Source organism: Puma concolor, chromosome B3, assembly GCF_028749965.1.
Source record: "Puma concolor isolate L17-30 chromosome B3, mPumCon1.1.hap2, whole genome shotgun sequence".
In the NCBI taxonomy this organism is placed as follows: Eukaryota; Metazoa; Chordata; class Mammalia; order Carnivora; family Felidae; genus Puma; species Puma concolor.
Window position 1 is genome coordinate 139,482,762 of NC_141672.1, and position 24,559 is coordinate 139,507,320.

The 24,559-nt window shown below is 42.0% G+C and overlaps 1 protein-coding gene and 1 long non-coding RNA gene across 2 annotated transcripts in view; one reads left to right on the forward strand and one right to left on the reverse strand.

Moving 5' to 3' along the window:
- The first annotated feature begins 1,264 nt into the window (after positions 1 to 1,264).
- Positions 1,265 to 24,559, forward strand: part of AKAP13 (A-kinase anchoring protein 13) — a 335,610-nt gene continuing 312,315 nt past the window's right edge. Inside the window, exon 1 of the mRNA XM_086711495.1 lies at positions 1,265 to 1,404. The gene's annotated coding sequence lies outside the window, so the exon portion shown is untranslated. The remainder of the gene's footprint in view (positions 1,405 to 24,559) is intronic.
- On the reverse strand, positions 7,776 to 14,038 carry LOC147580429 (uncharacterized). Its single transcript, XR_015252901.1, has 2 exons — positions 13,993 to 14,038; positions 7,776 to 9,106 (listed from the first exon to the last, which is right to left on the reverse strand). It is a non-coding gene; the product is annotated as an uncharacterized LOC147580429 (long non-coding RNA).

Sequence of the window (24,559 nt, forward strand, 5' to 3'; positions counted from 1 at the left end):
GGCAGCACAATGAGGTCGTTGGGAAATAATATCACATGAAGCACTGGGAATGTTTGGCCTAGATTTTTCATTCTGTGAAGGTAAACTAGGAAAATATATGCGAGAACCAGGTCCATTTACAGGGAAGCAAATTTCAGCTCAAGTCTAGGAGCACTTCTAAGACACAAAGCCACTCAACAATGGAAGGGACTGATACATGCAGTATGTATACGCAATACCTCTCTCTCAGGTCCTGGGTCATGAGCTTGCCTCACTCAGGGTTCCCAAAAAGAGAGTCATACACTTTAATCCTAGTAACCATTGTTCTTACTTAAATTGCTATCAATTTGCACGTTCTTCACCTGCATAAAAAGTGTTTTCATTTTTTACTTAATATTTTTCTTTAATTGGATTCATTTCTTATAACTTTGTGTTTAATCTAAGAAATAACATCAGTGAAATAATGGTCTGATATAATAGGCATTTTCCCTCCTAATACACAGCGTAATGCACACTGAAACACAGGCGCACCCACACACACAACTATCAAAATGAAGTTTCTTCGAACCAGTGGGCCACATTTTGTTTCTCAAAAGCCACCAGGTAATTTCTGAAGTCCTTTGCAACTGGAGGATTGTAAGATTTTGTGGTGATCGCTTAGCCAAAAGTTCATGGGATGCACTGTCACAGTCCTGATGCCGCCAGGAAGCCATCCATGCATCCAGTCATCCATCCAATAAAACACTTGCTGACTACCTAACAATGACTCTCAGAGGCACTGACACACAGAAGAGTAAACTCACTCTCTGGTTGCAAGTGGAAGGAAATAGAATAGTAAATCATTTCAGTATGTGTGTAGTAACTGCTACAGCTCAGGTAAGTACTGGCACACACAGGCAGGGCGGTTTCCGGAGATAGGGCGGAGAGGAGAGGGTGGGAGGGCATTTCCCAGAGCAGCCTCTGCCAGCCAGCCGGCTTGGATCACTTTGCCGCCGCGCAGCAGCGGCGGTCAACCTCAGCCTCCCTTAGCAACCTGAACGCACCGCCTAGGTGTCTTCCTATTGGCCTCCCGGAGCTTGATGGGCAGCTCTGAAGGGCAATCCCTGCTCACGGCCCCTCTCTCCGCGTTTACTCACGGGAGGGCTCGTAGGCGTTACCGCCCTCCCTAGGTGCCCCGCCCATGCCTGAGCAGCTTGTGGCGCATGCGCGAGCGGGCTGGGGCTGTGTGCAGGGCCAACGCGGAGCCGGAGCAGCCGCGGTGAAGCTCCTGGGCTCCGCTGAGACCGTCGCGCCCGCTCGTCGCCTCGAAGTAGCAGCTTCAAGCCGTCGCCGCTACTGGGTGAGCGGCCGCCTATTGTCCTTCTCGGCGGCGAAGGTGCGGAGCTGCTCTGGCTGGGCCCGCGGGGGAGCCCCGGGCGCCGCACGGTGAGAGCGCAACTTAGTTGGCGGAGTTGGGGGAAGTTTTGTGATTTGGGGAGGGGTCGCGGGCGCGGAGCGCGGGGCCCCTCCCGCTGTGGCCGCTCCTGGGGGCTGGGGCCGGGAGGGGGGCGGGGCCGCGGGGGGAGGAGGGGGCGGGCGGGGATGAATGGGCGTTGGGGAGCGCCCCCGCCTCCGCGGCCCCCTCCTCCCCCTCGCATCGCCCCTTCGTTCATTGTCTGCTCCGGGGCCGCGGCGCGCTTCCCGGCTCCTGCAGCCCGGTTTCGGGGCCGCCCCACTCCCGGGGCCGGGGGCGCGGCCGCGGGGCACAGACACTGGGGTCCCCTCGGGCGAGGCCCGCACCCCCGGCCCCGGGAGCCACGGCTCCTCGGAGGGTCCCTCCTGTCCCCGGGGTGCGCGAACAAGTGCTGCGGACGCGAGGGAGCCGCTCCCCCCGGGCCGACACGGACGGTAAACACTCCGGGCCGCGCCCGCCTTCGGGGGGCGCCTCCTGCGCTCGCTCCGGGGCGGAGCGGGTCGGGGCCGCGCCGCCGGAGGGGACCTGCACGGGGACAGGGCAGCGGGCTCAGCTCTCCACCTAGTTCAAGTGCAGCCATACTTCGAGCCGTAACAAAACATTTGTTTTTGACTTACTGACACTTTTTTTTTTCAAAGTTAACCAATATGAGAAGAGTTGTTTTTTTTTTTTTTAAATGGGGAAAACTCTCAAATTTTTTTCGCCAGAAGGAAGGATAGACAGGTTTTTTGGCCTTTTTGTTTGTTTGTTTGTTTGTTTGGAAATACGTAGTTTTCCAACAGAATGATTTCATTACATTTACGTTTTTAAATGTTACTGTGGACTGAGGAATTCACAATGAAAGTTAGATTGAGCAATATTTTTGTGTTCCTTCTCAGCTTTTATACTCCTGGGTGAAGTTATTTTGGGAGTTTATTGCCTCAGGCATACACATCTAAAGGAAAAAGCAGTGCCTTTTTTTCTTAATTCCAGTCTCCCCACTTCCCCGCCCCTTTATTTTCAGAAGAAGCATTTTATTCTATTTTTCTAGACCTTTGGATTGCTCAGATCAGGACAAATGCTGCCTTTTTTGAAAGGTGACTTCTTTGCAAGTTTGCAAAGAAGTAATGATCAGCTGAGATAAATCACTATTCTAGTTCTTGTATTCCTTGGTCTCTTGGGTGATTTGCGGGCTGCATTAAATACAATACTTGTCAGGTTTTGGGTTCAATCCTACAGAATTTGGTTCATTTGGCTTATGATGTGAGAATAATTTGGCTTACGATGTTTAAGTCCCCTAGGTGGACCAGCTTAAATGCCTGTCCAGTTGGGATAGTGGAACACTGACCAGGATGCGTTAATACCAGTTGTTATATCCCATTGCCATCTGCCAAATTAAAAAGAAAAATTTGAGAAAGACTGTGTGTGCCAGTTTATTTTGATTGATTTCTCATGCTGAGTGAGTAATGTGGGGAAGTTAGGGTTCCTGGTTTTTTCTGGTTCGGTTGGCCTTGTTTTGTCTTGAAAAACCAACTTTATTCACCTGGTGAAGCTAACGAAAAACGTGTCTGTGGCATCAGTGTTGTACATTTAAACGACAACAACGAGGTCACTTTTAGGAGTCACAATCCTTGCTCTTAGAGCAATCGCCTGCGTAGGGCGATTGTTCGGATGGAGGTTGACGGAGGTTGGAAGGGATTGTCAGGGAGGGACATCGTGTAAACAAATGGACTTCCAACGAAATGGGACAGCTAGGCCAGTTGCTTTTTCCTTCTCTGAGCTGTGATACCACGTCCTACACACTTTTTGTTTTAGGTTTTCTCACACTTCATTTATTTGCCTAATTACAGTTACCACTGTATCTGTAGTACAAATGGACTCCTAATCTGTTAACTCTTTGAGCGCTGTGATGGGCCTTATTTCTTCCTTAGTTTTGTACTCTCTTTGCCAAGAAGGAGCCTTAACACAGCACAGGTGTTCAGTGTGCGTTTGGATTGGGCGAAGTGCTTGGTACTGAGTTAGGGATAGTGCATGTAAGAACCACTAACTCTGGGACCTTATCCAGAACGACTGTTCCCTTGCAGACCTGTGATGAAATTTAGTTAACTTTAAAAAGGATTTCTAACGTCTCTTTTTATATGCTAATTACATCTTGAGAAGTGAAGTTTAAATAGTGCACCCTGGATTTTCAAAAAGTGGTTCTCATTTAGAAATTTTCTCCCTTTTTTGGTGAAATGATTAAGGCTGCCGGACAAAGCATTTCACATCTCTGCCTCTTCTTCTATTGTGAAATGGGGAGGTCGCACAGTTTTGAAAGAATACGCAATTTTTGGAGCTAGTTACGACTGAGATTCAGATCCCCACACTTCCACAGACTAGTTGTGAGCCTTGAGCAGGTCACTTGATCCCACCGAGCTTCTGGGTCCTACCGTTACTTAATAGTGTGCCAGACATTAAGTAGGTGCCTATTACCTGGTAGGTGTAATAATAATTTTGATACCTTTTTATGTGACTTGAAGCAGTTTTAGAAGCTGATGCTTCTGAGGCTAGCGGTTTAGCTGTTTTTTTCATAAAGGAGAATTGAGTGTTCTTTAGTTAAATGCAATTATTTTTTTCATTTAAGGGGCTAGTTGACCTGAATGGCAGTAGAAACTTATCTTCTCATTCACCGTACAGGTCTTGGAGTGGGATTTGAAGAATGGCTTGGGAGTGTAGGACCTTATGCGTTTCCAGTGTTTAGGAAATGGTGAGAGATGGATTATCTTCAACACTTGTAATAGGATATCTGAGTTTTTCAGTCTGTTCCACCTTATTTTACCTTAGTCTTGAAACATGATAGAGAGAGAGAGGGATTATGACTATTTCTCAAATTTGTGTAAGACAGAACTGGAGTGGGGGTTAATACAGTGTTAATACAATTCAGAGACGTGAGCAAATCGCTTACTTCCCCTTCAAGATAACACCTTTGAAGGTGCCACCAATTGCAGAAGGAAGCAGTGATTCAAATCAGTTTTACTGGCTCGGTGTACAATACTCACAGCACCAAATAGAATAGATCTGTTTTAGAACTATTAATCCGTAATGGCATTCCTTTTTTTTTTAATTAAAACATTTTATTTTGGGGGTGCTTGGGTGGCTCAGTTGGGTAAGCGCCCGACTTTGGTTCAGGTCATGATCTTGTGGTTTGTGGGTTCGAGCCCCTTGTTGGGCTCTGTGCTGACAGCTCAGAACCTGGAGCCTGCTTCAGATTCTGTGTTCAGATTCTCATTTTCTCTCTACCCCTCCCCTGCTTGCACGCTCTCTCTCTCTCTGTCTCTCTCGCTCTCTCAAAAATAAACATTAAACAATTTAATAAAAAATTCTTTTGAGAGAGAGTGTGCAGGGGTGGAGGGACAGGTGCAGAAAGAATGAGAGAGAGACAGAGACAGAGAGAGACAGAGAAACTCAAGCAGGCACCACGCTCAGTGCAGAGCCTGACACAGGGCTCAATGCCATGACCCCAGGATGACCTGAGTCGAAATCAAGAATCGGATGCTCAACCAACTGAGCTGCCCAGGTGCCCCTGTGATAGACATTTGTGTATATTGAAGCTCATCTTGCCATTAGTTGTTGTTTTTTTTTTTTTTTAATAAAATAAGGGTAAAAAGTTCAGCCATGGAGGGTTTATAGTAAACCTTTAAAAATTTTATCTGATCAGACTCTCAGATTGAGGAAAAAACATCCCTGACAAAGCGAGATGAATAAACTTGAACTTTCTGATAATCTTTTCTTTCAAAGTTAACATTTAAGTGCACTTGAATAGACTTGGTTATTACCGGTGGCGACAGGCATCCATTTGGAAGCGGGCTCCTGAGTCACTGTCAGCCTGTCTTACCACTGTAAATGGGGAGAGAGGAGGAAGCTGTTAGTGGAAGGGAGTTGGTTTCATTTGGACATCCTCCCCGTCTATGGTCTTGAAATCCACCCATGGGTTGATTGGGACATAATAAATAGAAGATGAAGAGATAACCCATTTTGTCAGGCCTTTTGGGACAGTGGACTACCTGGTACTGAGATGATTGTTTGCACATTTATGTGGAGTGATGGCATACTTTCCTTTTTTTACCCCGCAGAGCTGTGTCCAGAGCCTGGGAAAGGTGGATATCAACGTGTTTCTGTGATGTGGTTATTGGGGTGGGGAAAAGGAGAAAGTGTGAGGAATCTACCAATTTACCATTTATGTCACCCCGTAGGCTCTTTTGGAAACATGCTTTTGAATTTTCACTTCTAGTGACATCATAAGCCCGTGTTCTGCCGTAGCTTCTACCAATCCCAAATGGTGAGTTAGTTATTCCTGAAGGGTTAGGTATGTCACACTGTATGTAATTGATTTATCTTTTAGACAACTAAAGATGCCGAGTTAGGGGGAAAGCACGTAGGAGTTAGGTAAAGAATTTTGCAGAACCCAAGATGATTCTCGCATGGTGATCTCTGAAAAATCACATGATATGAAGCTGCCTATCTGACTTCACATTCAGACTTTGCCATTATTGGCTGTATGTCCTTGAACAAGCCGCTTCATCTGTCTCAGACATAAGATTCTTACTTGTAAAATAAAAACACGTTTAATATAAATCATCTTCTATCTACTACATGCTATTGTTGTGTGAAACCTTGAGATAAATTGCTATACAAATGCTATATCATTTGGTAACTTTATTGGTTGCTTAGTGGTTTGGATAAAATTTAAATCCTAGTTGAAAAGGGGGAAACATCCAACTATATTGGTTTTTCTTTATAAAAGATAGTTAACATATACCGTATTTATTGTCATTCTCCTTGCTTGGGAAAATTGATACATTTTACTTTTGGCTCTTCTCAGTTTTCCTTTTATAACATGTTTGTCATGGAGTAAATTTCTAAAGAAATTTCAGTTCAAGATGCTTGCTGTTAGACCCAAGTTACTGTGAAATCACAGAAACTGACATTGGATGCCAGTTCCTGAAGTCAGGTTAAACCACAATAAACAGTGAACAAAGAATGTCAGAATATTTCAAGAGTACAAAAGAAGGCTAGTGTGGTTGTCTGATCTTTACTGACTCATTTTCTTCAATTATTTTTTTTAATTGGTTTACTCAGATCAGAGGAGTGTGTCTCTTATGTGCCAAATGTTATACTGTGTGTCTTACCTACGTTTATTTTATTTTATTTTATTTTATTTTATTTTATTTTATTTTATTTTATTTTATTTTTTTATTTTATTTTATTTTATTTTTTTATTTTATTTTATTTTATTTTTTTATTTTATTTTATTTTATTTTATTTTATTATTTTATTTTATTTGTTTTGTTTTGTTTTGTTTTGTTTTTTTTAAGAGAGAGAGGGAGAGCAGGGGAGGTCAGAGAGAGGAGAGAGAGAGAATCCCAAGCCAGCTCTGCACTCTCAACGCAGAGCCTGACATGGGGTTTAACTCATGAACTGTGAAATCATGACCTGAGCTGAAATCAAGAGTCAGATACTTAACTGACCGAGCCACCCAGGCACCTGATACCTACATTTCTTACTTAATTTTGAAAATCAGCCTATGAGTCAGGCATTATTAAGCTGTTTTACTACGAGGAAACAGCCCCCAAAGTGATTTGACAGTGATCACATATCTATTAAACTAAAATTTGAACTCAAGATTATTCTGGCTCGAAGGCTGTGCTTTTCACATTATTGATGCTATTAGCTGGAAAGAATAATTTTTTAAAACAAATCAAGTTTATTGAAATACTATTTGTATGATAAAATGTACCCATTTTAAGTATATAGAGTTTGATGAGTTTTGTCAAATGTATCCATACAGATAACAATATAATCAAAATATGGAGCATTTCCATCATTCCAGAAAGTTCCCTCATGCCGCTCTCTGGCCACTTCTTCCCCTCAACCCTTACCCATTGCCTACCTCACCACAGGCAACCGCTACTCTGCTTTACGTCATTGTAGTTTTGTCTATATTAGGAGTTCTCCAACCGTAGCCCTCAGGCCAAATCTGGCCTACTGCCTGTTTTTTAAATAAAGTTTTATTGGGACATGACAGTACTCATTTGCTTGTGGCTAATCTGGTGCTGCCGTGACAGAATAGTTACTAGAGACCATGAGGCCCACAAAGACACACATTCACTATCTGGCCTCTTATAGAAAATGTTTGTGGATCTGGATCTTTGTGCTCAGCATAACCAAATGCAATGGTCACATATAAAAAAAATTAACAAGTCTAGTAATATTATTCAGTGCATCTTCAACTTTTCCTGTTTGTCCTGCAATTATCTTTTTACAATTGGTTTAAAATTTTTTTAACCAGGGTAAAATCAAGGTTTACTCAGTACATTGTTATCTCTTCAGTCTCTGTTTTCTCATTCTTTATTTGATGTATAATTTACATTCAGTAAAATTCAGTAGCATTCTGGGGGTTTTGGCAGATGTATACATTTGCATAACCACTATTTCGGTCAAGATATGTATGGAATGGTTTCTTTATCCCCCAAATTCTTCTGAGCCCTTTTGTAGTCAACCCATTTTCCACTCCCAGACCCTGGACACTATTGATCTGTTTTCTGTGTCCATGGTTTTTTGCCTTTTTAAGAATGTCATGCAAATGGAAACATACAGAATGTAGCCTTTTTTTTTTCCCCCATTTGCCTAGTGACTAATGATGTTAAGCATCCTTTCATGTGATTATTTGCCATTCTTTGGTAATGTATTCAGTTATTTTGCCGATTAAAAACATTGAATTATTTGCTTTATTATTGACTTTTGAGAGTTGTATATACATTTTAGAATCAGATACATGATTATGGTTTATAAATACTTTCTTCTTGTCTGTGGCTTTGTTTCCTAATAATAATTGTCTTTAGAACAGCAGTTCTTTTGGTAATGTTCCAGTTGTTTTTTCTTTAATGGATTGTGCTTTTGGTGTAGTGTCTGAAAAAATCTTTGCTTAACCTAAACAAAAAGACTTCCCCTGAATTTTCTCCTAGAAGTTTTATAGTTTAAAATTTTACATTTAGGTTTATGATTTACTTAGAGTTAATTTTTCTGAATGGTGCAAGGCATGGATTGAGATTTATATTTGTGTTTTTTAAATTTTTTAAAATGTTTATTTATTTTTAAGACAGAGAGACACAGAGTATGAACGGGGGAGGCACAGAGAAAGAGGGAGACACAGAATCTGAAGCAGGCTCCAGGCTCTGAGCTGTCAGCACAGAGCCTGACATGGGGCTAGAACCCATGAACTGTGAGCTCATGACCTGAGCCAAAGTCAGATGCTTAACCAACTGAGCCACCCAGACACCCCTGAGATTTATTTTTTTGTTTTTAGATAAGCAGTAGTTCCAACGTGTTTGTTGTTGTGTTTGAAAAGACTTTTTTCTCCATTGAATTACTTTTGTTGAAAGTCGGTTGATCATATACCTTGGGTCTACTTCTGGATTCTGTATTCTTTTCCACTGATGTGAGTCTTCCATTTGTCCTTTACACACTGTTGATTACTGTAGCTTTATAGTAAATCTTGAAATCAGGTAATGTGGCTTCTCTAATTGTGCTATTTTTCAGAAATAGTTGAGTATATATTTGAGTATTCTAGTTGCTTTACCTTTCCAGGTACATTTTAGAATCAGCTTGTTGATGTCTATAATCCTGGTGGGATTTTTGGTTGGCATTGCATTGAATCTGTATTTTGGGAAAGAATTGACATATTAATGATATTGAGCCATGAACATGGTATAGTTATTTAGAACTGTTTTTTTGGCACACCTGGGTGGCTCAGTCGGTCAAGCATCCAACTTTGACTCAGGTCATGATCTTGTGGTTTGTAAGTTTGAGCCCTGCATCAGGCTCTGTACTGACAATGCGGAGCCTGCTTGGGATTCTCTCTCTCCCTCTTTCTCTGCCCCTGTCCTGCTCTCTGTCTCAAAATAAATAAATATACTTAAAAAATTTTTTTTGATATTTTAATTAGTGTTTTGTAATTTTCAGTAGTTGCATCTTGCCTGTATTTTGTAAAATACACACACACACATAGCATGCTTTTTGGTGCTGTTGTAAATGATGCTTCTAAAATTTCAATTTCCAGTTGTTCATTGCTAGTATAAATAGGATTGAATTTTATATGCCAGCCTTGGATCTTAACAGCGTTGCTAAACTCAGTTTTAGTTAAAAAAAATTTTTTTTTTAATGTGTATTTATTTTTGAGAGAGAGAGAGAGTGCGCAGGAGAGGGGTGGAGAGAGAGGGAAACACAGAATCCAAAGCAGGCTCCAGGCCCTGAGCTGTCAGCAGTTGGACGCTCAATTGACTGAACCACCCAGGTGCCCCAACTCAGTTTTAGTTTTAGAATCCTTTTTGTAGATCTTTGGGCCCTTTTTTTTTTAATTTTTTTAAATTTATTTTTGAGAGACGAGTGGGGGAGGGACAGAGAGAGAGGGAGACACAGAATCCGAAGCAGGCTCCAGGCTCTGAGCTGTCAGCACAGAGTCCGAGCTGGGGCACGAACCCATGAACTGCGCGATCATGACCCGAGTGGAAGTCGGATGCTTAACGGACTGAGCCACCCAGGTGCCCCTGGGCTTTTTTTACATAGACAATAGTGCCATCGGCAAGTACAGGCAGTCTGATTTCTTCCTTTGCAGTCTGTATGCCTTTTATTTCTTTTTCTTACTTTATTGAATTGGCTAGGACCCCCAGGATGGTGCTGAATGGGAATTTTGAAAGTGGACATCCTGTCCTCATGTTAAGGGGGGAAAACATTCTGTGTTTCACCATAAATGTGATGTTACAGGCATACTAAAGAGATTGTGGGTTTGATTCCAGACCCCTGCAATAATGTGAGTATCACAATAAAGTGAGCCAAATTAATTTTTTGGTTTCCTATTACGTGTAAAAGCTATGTTTATATTGTAGTCTATTGAGTATGCAGAAGCATTCTGTTTTAAAAAAGGTACATACTTTAAAAATACTTGTTTGTAAACGATACATTAACTGCAAAGTGTGACGAAACTGGGCATGCTTGTATTTAGAGTTTGCTTTTGTACATGGCCTTTATCAAGTTGAAGTTTTCCGTTTCTAGTTGGTGGGGAGTTCTTATCATGAAAGCATATTGAATGTTGCCGAGGCTTTTTCTGCATCTTTTGTGACGATCATAGATTTTTTCTTCTTTACTCTGTTGATATCTGATTTTGGCACTTTGAACTAGCCTTGCATTCTTGTGATAATCCTGGGTTGGTCATGATTTTTGAGAGATGTAGCTTATGTTTTAATATCAGACTCTAGGAGGCCTCCCTGTGATGATTTTTGTTGGAGTTTTCAGATTCCTCAGCCTCCCCAAACTCTTAGGTCTTGTCACTTTGACAAGATTGCCACGCTCTGCTCAGGATCCTCATCGCACTCTGCACTCCAGAGTGCCTCCAGGCTGAGAAAGCTGGAGTGGTGGTGGCCCGTCCCTTCTCTTCCCCTCAGTTAGGGATTGCAGTCCCTCTTGCCTGTTGTCCAGTGTCTCAAAGACGTCACCTTACGTATTTTGTCTTTCCCTAGTTGTTGGAGGGGGCGTTGGCAGGATAAGTCTGGATGCAGTTACTCGATCTCTCTTTGAAGACTATACTTTATTGGTGGTGCTGAAAGTCTTGTTACAGGATTCTTCAAATCTTGGGGGGGGGGTATAAATATCAAAGAAACATTTGTTCGGTGCCTGCCATCTGTAGCTGAGCCCTTATCCGGTGGGGAATACAGACGAGTAGATCTCTTCCAGGTGAGGAGTACATACATAGCACATACATAGGATAAATCAAAGATGGGAAATGCTCTAGTGATGAACAGACAGAGGAAAACCACTGTGGTCCGATATTTTCGTACAGAAAGGCCTTCTTTTACGTTTTTGGTCCCTGGCGTATATGTGTAATTCGGTCTTATGGCACAAGATGTAGTGAGTCAGTGGACGACTACTGGTTCTTGCAGATGCATTTGACAACTTATTTGCTGTGTGGCTTTAGGTAACTCCGTTTTCTCGTTTGTAAAATGGGCACGTGACATTCCTTGTGGCGTTGTTTGCTGATTGAATTCCCTCAGCACGCAAGGGGGCCTTCTGTATTGTCAGGCACTGTTGCAGGTGATGGGGACGCAGTGACAAGTAACAGGTGGTTGCTGCCATCAAGGGGCTGATATTCTAGTGAGGGGAGAAGAAGATAAACAAGTGAACAGTTTTGGTGATGTCTCGTGGTGATAAGTTTAGGAAGAATATGAAGAGTATTAGCAGAAATTGGGGCGGTCAAACAAGACCTTCCGGAGGCGAGGAGATTGGAGCAGAGACCCGAAGGAAGTGAAGGGAGCAAGCCAGCTGCAGATCCCTGGACGTTCCGGGCAGGAGGGACACGAAAGGCCAAGAGCTTGAGGTGGGAGCGTGAACGGGGAGGTTGGTGTGGCCGGGATGGCCGAGGAAGGAGAACTATAGGAGGTCACGCGTAGGGAGGCAGAGGCCAGGTCACATAGGCTTTTAAGTATGACAGGGAGCCACCGAAGGGCTGGAGCAAGGAGCCACGAGAGCTGATTTCAGGTTTACGGGATCCCTGGGGAGGTGGCGGGCCGGAGTGCGAACAGGGCGGCCGGGAGTCTGTGGTAGTTGGCTCTGGGGGAGGAGGATGGTAGCTGAGGTCCAGCTCGTAGCAGCGCAGGTGCCGACAGGAGGTCGGAGTCGGTGTGCGTTTGAAGGTAGGACTGATAGGGTTTTTTATGGATTGGAAAAAGGCTTTGAAGGGAAGAAAGCAGTCCAGGACGATCGCCGGGTGTTTTCCTTGAATAACCGGGTGAATGGTGGAATGGTTACCTCGGCGGGGAAGGTGTGCGTGAGTTTATTGGGAGGAAGACGTCGTCGTTTCTCTTTTTGGACATGTTAAGTTTGAGCTCCGTGAGATTTTTTGTTTTAATTTTTTAATGTTTATTTATTTTTGAGAGAGAGTGTGTGAAGGGGGTGGGACAGAGAGAGGGAGACCCAGAATCCGAAGCAGGCTCCAGGCTCTGAGCTGTCAGCACAGAGCCCGGTGCGGGGCTTGAACCCATGAACTGTGAGATCATGACCTGAGCTGAAGTCGGACGCTTAACCCACTGAGACACCCAGGGGCCCGAGCTCTGTGAGATTTTTTTTTTTTTTTTTTTTTTTTTTTATTTATTTATTTATTTATTTTTGAGACAGAGAGAGACGGAGCATGAATGGGGGAGGTGCAGAGAGAGAGGGAGACACAGAATCTGGAACGGGCTCCAGGCTCTGAGCGGTCAGCACAGAGCCTGACGCGGGGCTCGAACCCACAGACCGCGAGATCATGACCTGAGCCGAAGTCGGACACTTAACCGACTGAGCCACCCAGGCGCCCCCCGAGCTCTGTGAGATTTTAAGTGAAGACACCACTAAGTAATTGGCTGTGCAGATCTGTGGTTCGGGAAAGAGGTCTGGACTGGGTATAAGATCTAGAGAACTATAAAGAGGAGGGGTTATTGCGAGAATTAGGAATCTCTAGACTCCTGGCACCTGGCAGCTCACCTGGCAGGGTAGCTAGTAATGGTAGTGATTGTGGTAAACACAACAGCTACTAGCTCTGAGGGGCTGGATGCGCGTGAAGGAGGAAGGTGGTGACCTAAATAACACCTTGCCTTTTAAATCAGAGTCAGTTAGGACTGTACACGTGCTGAAAGCTGCTCTCCTCTGAGCATGAGAAAACTAGTCGTGAGATCTGTTGTACATTTCCAATCTGTGAGCATATCTGTGATTTGTAATGTGATGTGGGGGTGTCATTTGCATGTATTTCACATACACATAGTACACAGGAGAGTCTGGAAGGAGGCTATCGCAGATTGTTGTGTTTGAGGAGTGAGATGGTAGGGTAGTTTTCGTCTTCTAAATGTTCTGCAATGTATGTATTTTCGTTAGTCTTATTTATTTTTCTTAAGTAAATACTACTTCCAACATGGGGCCTGAACTCACGATCCTGAGATCAAGAGGCGCATGGTCCAGAAACTTAGCCAGCCAGACACCCCTAGTCTCATTTTTAATAAAGGGAGTTTGTGTTTTTGGAGAGTCCTGCTCAGTTGGTGAGCTTCTGGGCTGAGGAGTTTCATTTGTTTGTGGTTGCTAACACTCCTTCCCATAGCTGGGTCTTTGACTGTGGTCTGCTGTCTTAAAAAGTTGAGCCCTTGATCACAGGGAGGGGCATCACATAGGAGAGTGGGGGTTTGGGTAGGAGTCCTTAACAGCTTCTGGGAAAATTGTTAGCACGTGTTTTGCCCCACCTGGCTAAATGTGGCACCATTTTGTTCAAAGGGGGCATTACTCACCACTTGAAATTTGTTGGACAAATCATTTGAGATGAATTGAACTGAGCATGATATATATTTTTTGAATTCTGAATTATACCATCAGCATTTACTTAGTGTTTTAGAAGTATTCCTTTTCACAGCTGAAGGAGGTAGATATATCAGGGGCTTTTTGCAAATTTGACATTTCCTGTAATTCGTGAATCCCTTCTAAAAATACGTAGTATCATTTGAACAGTATCTGTAAATAAATCCACCTACCTGGTTTTGCCAGTTGAGTTCTGCACTGTCTAAAGTAAGTGTGTTTCTGGAGTGGGAGCAGGTAGGTGCATTGTGATGTAACAAATAATTTCTGTTACTTTTTACAAGCTGGAAGAAATTTTTTTTTTTTTTTTTTTTTTTGCTTCCTGGGTACACGGCTGGGCTTCAGAATACAAAGGATGTCTGGATGAGACCTTGCAGTTTGGGAATTATTTAGGGAAAAATGTGGCAACAAGAGTTGAGAAGTAGAGTTCTAATTGTTTATTTGGTCACATGAGGCCTTTGGGGCCTGACTGAGGTGCTTTCTCTGTTTGAGGATTAAGGATATATATGGGTCAGTGGATAGGAATGACCGGCCTTTTTGCCTGGGCTCTCCTGCCAAAATGGTGCTGTACTTATGGTTGGAGCATGATAGTGTTTTCAAAAGACTTTCGCAGTCTAGAACGATTTTTTGACAAAGGGTATTTCCTAAATGGTGTTTTCTAAAAAGTAAAGTCACTAAAAGGAAGAAGAAACTTTTACTAGGTGCCTACGAGTGTTTTGTGGTTCGTTTACATTCTCTTAATTCCTTACAATAGCCTATAAGATAGGTGTTATCCCCACCCCCACCTTTTTTGATGAGAAAACGGGGGTTCAGAGATTTTACTTTGCCCATTTCAGGTCAATGAACTGTAATTTTCATCCAGGACTTTGTGACTCTAAACATACTCTAGTTTTATGACATATATGCCAGAAGTCACTTTTTTTTTTAAACTCATATAATTATATCCAGAATAGCCAGCTTAAAATTCCAGCTTGTTCATGTTGTAAATAGAAAATCATTGTGGTTTGCCCTTAGAGTTTTCCTAGAATTCTTAAAACGTGCTGGGCTTCCATGTTTGTGCCTTGAAAGTAGCAGAAACTTACCAGTACGGTTGTATTTTACTTGACATGCGGGGAGCTTTGTGGATCAACATTAATAATTAACATTTACATACTCTTTCACATCTTCAAAGTGTTTTACAAACAGTTAATTAGTTCATGTTTAACCTATATTGGAAGTTGAAAAACCAGTTTTTTAAGTTCATTTTAGTGGTGCAGAAGTGGTTGGGTGGGTGCTGAGGACAATGCAGGTATGCACCTTGCAGTCTCTGGAGCACCTTTCCTCAATCCCCTCGCTTTGTGCCGGGATCAGCTTGTAGTAAGCATGTGTTTTGGGTGTACATCTTCTGCTTAACGCAAAGGAATTAGGTGAACTGAAAGAAAGACAGGGTTCAGGATGGTCTGGGAAAGACCCAGGTGATTCACTGAACTGTGTTGCAAGTTTCCTTTCTGTAGTCCCTTAAATGTGAATTGTCCTTACTTCCTGTGGGGTTTTAGGGGATGGGAAGTGATTGGTGCAGAGACTCCAGCAGATGAACAGAGTCGTTACATGTGCTAATTTCTGGGAAAGGTTTTTTTTTTTTTTTTTTTTCATTCCTGGCTTAGGAGATAATAACCCTGTAACTGAATACTTTGCTGGTTTCCTCACTCCCACTTGTCACCTGATTCCATCTCCTTTCCCCTCTACCCCCAGTAAAACAGTTTTTACTTGACAAGGTTGTGTAGTGAGCGGGGAAGACTTTGGAGGAGACTGGTCCCAGTTCGGCTGTGTTTCTGTCACATAACTAGCTGTGCAACCTTGAGCGGGGTACTGTTTTATTCTGCCCCTGAGTTCTTTTGTTCAGTGAAGTCATGTATTGACCTTTCATTGAGTGCTACAGGGGTGGCCGGAGGGAGATATGAAGCTTATGGTCTTGGACATGAAGAGAGACAGAGGATATTTTAACATCAGTGAGGATTCTTCAAAGTCACTGTGACTTCTTCCTTCCTACTTTGGTTGGAATGATTAAATTATGTTATGCTATTGTTGCCTGCCACATTGCTGCACTTTAAATATCTTTCTTTTTCTAATACAGAGCAATAAATAGAACTGTTTGATAAATATTGTGTCTGGGTGATTTCCTAGGACAGGACGTGTGAGTTCCTTTTCATCATTGCTGATAGCCCAGTCATTCAGAGGGACCTTCTCATGAATCTTTGTCTAGATGACGATGCCAGAGAAACCTTAGTATGTGGTGGCAGAAAGGAGAAGAATTCTGAGAGCTTGGATGTGTATATGATTAAATCTTTATCACCAGTGGGAATCTGTTCTCTTTATTGGGCCAGATAGGAATGGCCCTGAATTTTTCCCTCTGTCAAATAGTATTGTTTTTCAGGTCTTTCTCTTCTTTCCTCTTTCCCTTTTCTTCACTTCTGGAAAATCTGAAAACCTAAAAGTATGATAAATTGGCTTTTGAACCTTTTTGTAATGTTAAATACACCCAGGTTTAAACTTCAACCTTTTCCGCCAAGATTTCTGGTAACTTGGAAGGAACGTTGTACAGCTGAACCTTGGACAATGCTATATGTGAATTTTGAATAATTGGGATTGACTTAAATATTTAAAGTCACTTTTATCTTAAAGGATGGCTATAGGTAAAATTTTTTTTTTTCAACTTTTTGAATGAGACATTTTTCCCCCCCCAGGATAAATTATGTATATAAATTAGAAAAGATGGGAGTTTTCTTTTGGAAACACCTAGTTGGTTAGAACAGTATTGTAAACTGTAGAAGTAAGTGTTTTTTCTAAGAAACTGTGCCAGCAACCAGGACGAATGATTGTTTTTCCTGTATACATTAAGTATCTTGGGTTGTACTGTTTTTGGTCACCTCTTTAACTTTTCCATAATGTCTTTGCTCACTGTACCTTTCCTCCTTTTTAGTTAATTCAGTAGGATTCATTTGTCACACTGCTCACTTGACTCGGTGGGGATAAGGTAATCACTTACATCTGTATTTCCTCTGGATTGTAAGCTTCTGGAGGGTAGATTTCATCTGTTTCGTTCATCACCGTATCCCTGGGACCTGGCATCATGCATGGCATATAGATGTTAGTGGCTATGCAGGAAATACTTGGATTGCTGATGGATGGATGAATTTGTGACACAACTATATATACATATTATATTGAACCATTAATAAAATCTACCCTGTTGAGAATAAACAGATTTTAGTTTTCTCCTCCCAGCATCAGTTGTAGTTTGATTCTGGTGGGTTACATCATCCCTTTTGGGAAAGAGAAGCACCATGTTAAATGGAAGATGGCCAGTGTAGACCAAGTCAGGTGGGAAAATCTGTACAACTCTTACCTGGTTTTTGTGCTTGGTCAGAGCAGGTCTCTGTCACTTTACGTTTGAACCTGTTCAGCAGCTTTACACTGACGTGTGGGTGACTGATGTGAGACTGTAGGTATGGCTTGTCTACCTAATTCTTTTGTCTGCCTCATTTTTAAGAAATGTCACATAATAATTTTAAAACATACTAAAAAAATACTCAAAACAGTAGCATTGACCCCTGTGTACCCATTATGCCAGATTCTAGAAAATTAGCAAGATCTTGCCTTTTTTTCATACATTGTTTTTTAAATCAAAGTGTCACTGAGACATTTCATATAAAATTTACCCCTTGAGGGGCGCCTGGGTGGCTCAGTCGGTTGAGCGTCCGACTTCGGCTCAGGTCATGATCTCGCGGTCCGTGAGTTCGAGCCCCGCGTCGGGCTCTGTGCTGACAGCTCAGAGCCTGGAGCCTGTTTCAGATTCTGTGTCTCCCTCTCTGTCTGACCCTCTCCCCGTTCATGCTGTCTCTCCCTGTCTCAAAAATAAATAAACGTTAAAAAAAAAATTAAAAAAAAAATAAAATTTACCCCTTGAATATATTTATTCTAGTTGTCTTGAAAGTCACTACAAAACTATCATTTTCCTAATGGGGATTCTTAAATGGTATTTTTAGTCCAGTGTATAATACTATAAACCATAAGCCGTCTCTGTGAATCACGGCATGCTGTGTTTCAGGGATATGGAACCAAAAACTTCAACTCAAAGCAAAAGAATTGCTGAGTAGTCTTTTTGTCTTTTGACAGAATCGCTGCAGGACTAGGACCATAAACCTTCCATTAAGCACTTCTGTATGAAATCTGAGGTTTCTGTCACATTAGATATGGGAAATTAAGCAGAGCTACACAAATAACTGATCTGGGCAGTTTTTGAGTTCTTCTCCTTTATGGTACGCTTTTTTTTTTTTTTTTTCTTTCTCCTCAGATGACTGTTTCTCTCTCAATACCAGTATAGGAATGTTATGATTTATACAAAATGAATTTTGGTTTCACGTCTGTAGTTTTTTCACCTCCCTGTGTAGAATTTAGTGACTTTCTTTTCCCTTGATCTGCTTTTCTTCTCAAAATGCATTCCCATTTATTTTGATTTTTGTGAAGAAAATGCTTGTCAGGGAATGGAATAGCTTCATAAATCTCGTATTTCCTTAATAATTATTTGGTAATGTATATAAAAATTGTGTTGATTTTTCTTGTGCTTTCTTAATCCAGATCATGTTAAAAGTTTTAATTTGGGGGAAAAAAAAGTTTTAATTTGAATCCATCCCCCGGAAATACTGATCTCCTGATTTTCATGGTCCCTTTTTGTTTATATTATCTCCTAAGCTCACAGATTCTAAGGTACTATTTTGGCTGCTTGGCCAAAAGTGCTTGTGGCCGTCTGAAGATTATCACTTTAATAGCCTGCTAGGATGTGTGCCTGGAAGGAGAGAATTTTCCTTCCTGAGCCCGAATAAAAGTAATAGACCCAAATAAGAAGGGAAATTCAGAGAAAAAATTGTTATCTGTTTTCTCCCTTCAGCTTTGGTGCCTTTTGAAACCTACAGGGACAAGTTCACGGGTATAATAGCTGTCGTTTATTGGGAGCCTCTTCCTGAACTAGGTGTCTCATGTTTACCAGTTCTCACCTCTGCAGGGCGTTTTGATGATTTTGCTGGGAAAGGAAATTGATGTTCAGGGAGGTTAATTAGTTAATTTCAGGTATACTTCATTCAGTAAGCATTTAATGAAGGCCTACTGTACGTCAGGTACAGTATTAGGTGCCAGGGATCCAGGGAGGAACACAAATAAGACACGGTTGCTGCCCTTAAAGCATTCATGATTAAAAAAAAATTTTTTTTTAATGTTTATTTATTTTGACAGAGAGCGAGCAGGGGAGGGACAGAGAGAGAAGGAGACACAGAATCCGAAGCAGGCTCCAGGCTCTGACCTGTCAGCACAGAGCCTGGCGCGGGGCTTGAACTCATGAACTGTGAGATCATGCATGACCTGAGCTGCGGTCGAACGCTCAACTGACTGAGTCACCCAGGCGCCCCAGTGTTTCTTGATTGATATGTGAGAGCAGGAATAGTAACGATAATAATTGCCATCATTTTATTACTTCTTTCCATGTGCCGGGCTTAGAACTAGGTGCTCTGTATAGCCTTCTTTCTTTTTAATCCCTACAGCTCTCAGAGGTGGGGTCTGTTACTTTTGGGTTTCATGGAGACTGAGGCTAAGCAACTTCCTTGCGGTCACACAGTTGGTATGTGGCAGAGCTGGGCCTTGAACATGGGTCTCTGACTCTAGGGCACAAGCCCTTTTCTGCGTGCGTCAAGAACATTTCTAGCAAGACTTGAAATAAGTAATCATGTGAAAGGGACATCCGTTGTGAGCTGTGATTTTGGCAGAACTTTATGTAACTTTTACTTGGCTGGTAGATTTATTTTCATGGTTAACTTTCTGCTCTGTTACCTCTTGCTGAAGAAGTCCTCAGTTTTCATGATTCATGAAAGGCATTTTTTTAGTTTTATTACGAATGGTAGATGTACCTCTAGAAATTCAGGAATTACACATAAAAAGAACAAAGTACACCTGTGAATAGATGGGTACTACCTAGAAAATTTTTTTTTGGTACAGTCTGGTGTTTTTTCTTTCTGGACTTGAAAATTTGTAGAGGCTGTGTGTGTGTGTGTGTGTGTGTGTACATATACATATACACACCATATGTGATCATATTCTGTGTGCTCCTGAGTACAAGCAGATTATAAAACATTTCTTGACTCTACCTTTACATGTGTCAAGTAACTTACATAGTTATTTTATTTTATTTTATTTTTTTATTTTATTTTATTTAAAAAAAATTTTTTTTAACGTTTATTTACTTTTGAGACAGAGAGAGACAGAGCATGAACAGGGGAGCGGCAGAGAGAGAGGGAGACACAGAATCTGAAACAGGCTCCAGGCTCTGAGCTGTCAGCACAGAGCCTGACGCGGGGCTCTAACTCACGGACCGTGAGATCATGACCTGGGCTGAAGTCGGATGCATAACCGACCAAGCCACCCAGGTGCCCCTTACATAGTTATTTTAGTGGCTATATATAGTATTTCATTGTGTGGATTTAGATTTATCCTCAGTTTACAAATTACCCTCAGTTGAATAGTTGTCTTTTCTTTCCTCCCTTTCACTTCCTCTTTCCCTATTCCCTCCTTCCCTTCCTCCTTCGTACTGTTGTAAACATTGCTGTGATGAACAACCATGTATGTACATCTTTATATCCTTTATCTCTTTCTTGCAGAAATGAAGTTGCTAGGGCAAAGCCTGTACATTTCAACAGCTTTTAATAGATATCGTCAAGTTTATCTTCAGAAAGCTTAGATCATTGGTCCGGTATGAGTATCTGTGTACCATTTCTCCCTAACCTTTAGAAAGAAAGTTTAAAAAAATCCAGCATTTAAAAGGAAGTTCTAAATGCCATAATAGAATTACTCATAGAGTTACTAGATTACTGGCAACCAGTTATAAATAAAAGAACTCTGTATTTCTAAAAGAAGAGGAAGAAATTTGTGAAGTCTGGTCATCACTCCTAAGCACTGAGAATTCATCTAAGATGAGTTCTCAGTATTTAAAGGCACATAAAGGAAACTTTCCAATAAAGAGAGTCACTGATTTCAAATTCTTTTGGCTACTCTTTTCAGTCCAAATTAACTCCAACAAGGAGACAAGGAAGAGTTTCAGATAAGAATTATAGAGATGATAGGTCCCCTCTACACAGAGTGCTCCTGAGAGATTATCTGTATTCATTCTGTTGCATATCCAAATGCAGATTAGAAGCTTTTAAAATTAATGTTATGTGGGGCACCTGGCAGGCTCAGTCAATAGAGTATGTGACTCTTGATCTGGGGGTTGTGAGTTTGAGCCCCACATTGGGTATAGAGGTTAGCTAAAAAAAAAAAAAAATAAAAAATAAGGTACTAAGGGGCGCCTGGGTGGCTCGGTCGGTTAAGCTTCTGACTTCATCTCAGGTCACAATCTCATGTTTGTGGGTTTGAGCCCTTCTTTGGGCTCTGTGCTGACAGCTCAGAGCCTGGAGCCTGCTTCAGATTCTGTGTCTCCCTCCCTCCCTCCCTCCCTCCCTCCCTCCCTCCCTCCCTCCCTCCCTCTCTCTCTCTCTCTCTGCCCCTCCCCTGCTGTGCTCTGCCTCTATCTCTCAAAAATAAACATTAAAAAAATAAATAAATAAAGTCAAAAAAATAAATAAAAGTAATGTTCTATCTCATTTAGTTATGAAGATGCGTAATCCGCGTATGTTCCCCAAATCACAGTCAAGTGTTGACATTCTGGTTTAAATAAGAAAATAAGCAAATTAAATATTGCACTGTGCTCTTCACTCATTTATATAATATAGCCCAACATTCTTCTTTGAGACGAAGATGAGTTAATTGGTCCCCGTTATGATAGCAGTGATTTTCAATCAGATAACACTTATCAGGATTTTCTGTGCAATGGGTAGGAAGAGTTTGTTGCCTTCAAGTCATAAGTCAAGTGCATAAGCTGATCTTGCGGCACTGTTCATGCTTCTGTTGGGCATTCTCAGGAGTATTATTTCACTCATCTTTAGCCTGTTCCTGGTTACAGAGAAAGAGCTGGTTAATTTAGTGGATAAGTCATACCACTAGAAGTAAAAGAGGCCTCCATTATAATGTTGTCCTGGAACACACAGGTGGTTATTTTTTGTTATGGGAGGGTTTCTGTGGTCATCTTGGAATGGCCCATGTTTGATGTAGCGTACCCTGTTCTTGAACTGTTCAGATTTTATCTGTCTGGGTGTTGTTTTGGCTTAGAAGGGCCCTTTTCTGTGGGATTTTGAGGACATCTCTCTGCCAACCTGAATTCCCAAAGGGTCTCTGTTTTTCCCTGTTACATCCACATTATTAAAAATTTTTTTTCTAATGTTTATTTTTGAGAGAGAGAAACAGAGTGTGAGCAGGGGAAGGGAGGGGAGAGGGAGAGGGGGACACAGAAACCGACGCAGGTTCCAGGCTCCAAGCTGTCAGCACCAAACCCGACGTGGGGCTCGAACCCACGAACTGTGAAATCATGACCTGAGCCAAAGTCAGATGCTTAACCGACTGAGCCACCCAGGCGCCCCACATCCACATCATTTAGACTCGACTCTCACAAGTGTGTCATCCTTCTTCCTCACTAGTCATGTTTATCCCAACCTTCATTGGTAAACTGCCCTTTTGGAGATACAGGACAGGGAGTGATAACACTGAGCAGGTCAGGCAAGGAATAGGATCTTGGCATCTGACATTTCAGAGGATACTCCCTTTGTGTCTCATTATTTTCTCTTTGCTGTCTTATGGATCTGCTGGGCACAAATATGATAGGTTTGGTAAATCAGTGTTGGGAGTGAAATGTTTCACTGCAGTTGTTCTGGATACATGACAAGACTAACAGAGAAGACACTAAGAAGAGAATGAGTAACATGAGGGTAAGAGTACTAAGCAAGTAAGAATGCCCGATTAAAGCTGGGAGATTGAAATGCACAGACCATGATAAAAATGAGGGCAAATTCTGATGCAAAGCATTCAGTAGCAAGAAAAACTTGATTATTAGTGGACAATAGTGGACAAACTCAGCTCTAGCATTTGGTAGTTTGGGTTCTAGACTTAGTTTGCTGCTGACAACCTTGGGTGAGTCACTTAGACTCCCCTACCTCTAGTTTCTGCCATAAAAAGTGGAAGTATCCATTTTTGTTTGTTTGTTTGTTTGTTTGTTTGTTTCCCTAAAGGTGATTTCAAGCCCCAGGGTTCCTTAGAATTACAGCAGGGAGCCAAATGGACTTGGAGAGAGCATGGGGAGGGGACCACACCTGTCCCCCAATAGCATCTCTACCCTGTTCTGTTACTTTTTTTTACTTTTTTTTTTTTTTTACATTTATTTATTTTTGAGAGTCAGAGACAGAGCACAAGCAGGGGAGGGGCAGAGAGAGAAGGAGACACAGAATCTGAAGCAGGTTCCAGGCTCTGAGCTGGGAGGCCAAATGGACTTGGAGAGAGCATGGGGAGGGGACCACACCTGTCCCCCAATAGCATCTCTACCCTGTTCTGTTACTTTTTTTTACTTTTTTTTTTTTTTTACATTTATTTATTTTTGAGAGTCAGAGACAGAGCACAAGCAGGGGAGGGGCAGAGAGAGAAGGAGACACAGAATCTGAAGCAGGTTCCAGGCTCTGAGCTGTCAGCACAGAGCCCGATGTGGGGCTCGATCTGACAAGCCATGAGATCATGACCTGAGCTGAAGTCGAACGCATAACCGACTGAGCCACCTGGGCGCTCCATCTCTTCTGTTACTTTTGTGGGTTTCCTATAATGTTTGCTGAAAGTCCCATGGTCAAAAATCAGTTTGGAGATATCTAACCGAAAACATCTTAAAAATGGCTTTTGATGCTGAGATTTGGTGTCTGTGAATACCCACCCATTGTCTTTGTTCTTGGTGTAATTCTCTCAAAGTTAGGGAAATATTGGCTCAATTGCCGAGTAAGCGTGTAGTACGATGGATAATTGTGTCTGCTTGGCTATGCTCTGATGTCAACTGCTCATGAGATATTCTCAACTAAGCAGTAGTTAAAGCCCTTTTTCCTGCTCCTAACTTGGGGAATCCTGATAAAAAGTAAAGAAAGCCATATTCCTTGCTTATCAAACGTATACTATCTGCCACTTTAAAAAATATCTACCCTGTAGCCTTTTACGTAAGATGTCTTGTTTCATCTGGGGCTGGTTTTGTGAAGTAGCTGAATTAACTGTACTGTAGATGAGGAAATGGAGGTTCACAGAGATTCTGTAGCTTGGTTGACGGCCCACATGTAGGGAGAGCTGGGGTTTGCAGGTAGGACTGTGTTTCTAAAATGTGTGCATTCTTTATTCTGTTTGCTTGTCTCTTAAACGTATAGGAGATTTGTAGCTTGAAGAAATTATTAACAGCACCATTGCTACTCATGTTCCTCATTAATTAACTCTGGTCACGCAAGTAATGGGCAACTTTTATTGTTCTTAATTGCTTGGATTATGCCAAGGAGATTTTTTTTTTAAGTTTATTTATTTATTTTGAGATGGGGGGAGGGGCAGAGAGCCAGAGGGAGAGAGAGAATCCCAAGCAGGCTCTGTGCCGTCAGCACAGAGCTAGATGTGGGACATGAACTAATGAACTGTGAGATCACGACCTCAGCCAAAACTAAGAGTTAGCCGCCTAAGTGACTGAGCCACCCAGGAGCTCCTATGCCAAAGAATCCTAATAAGATAGAAATGATTTGATCAGACTGCATATATCTTCCTTATCTCTTATCCTTTATA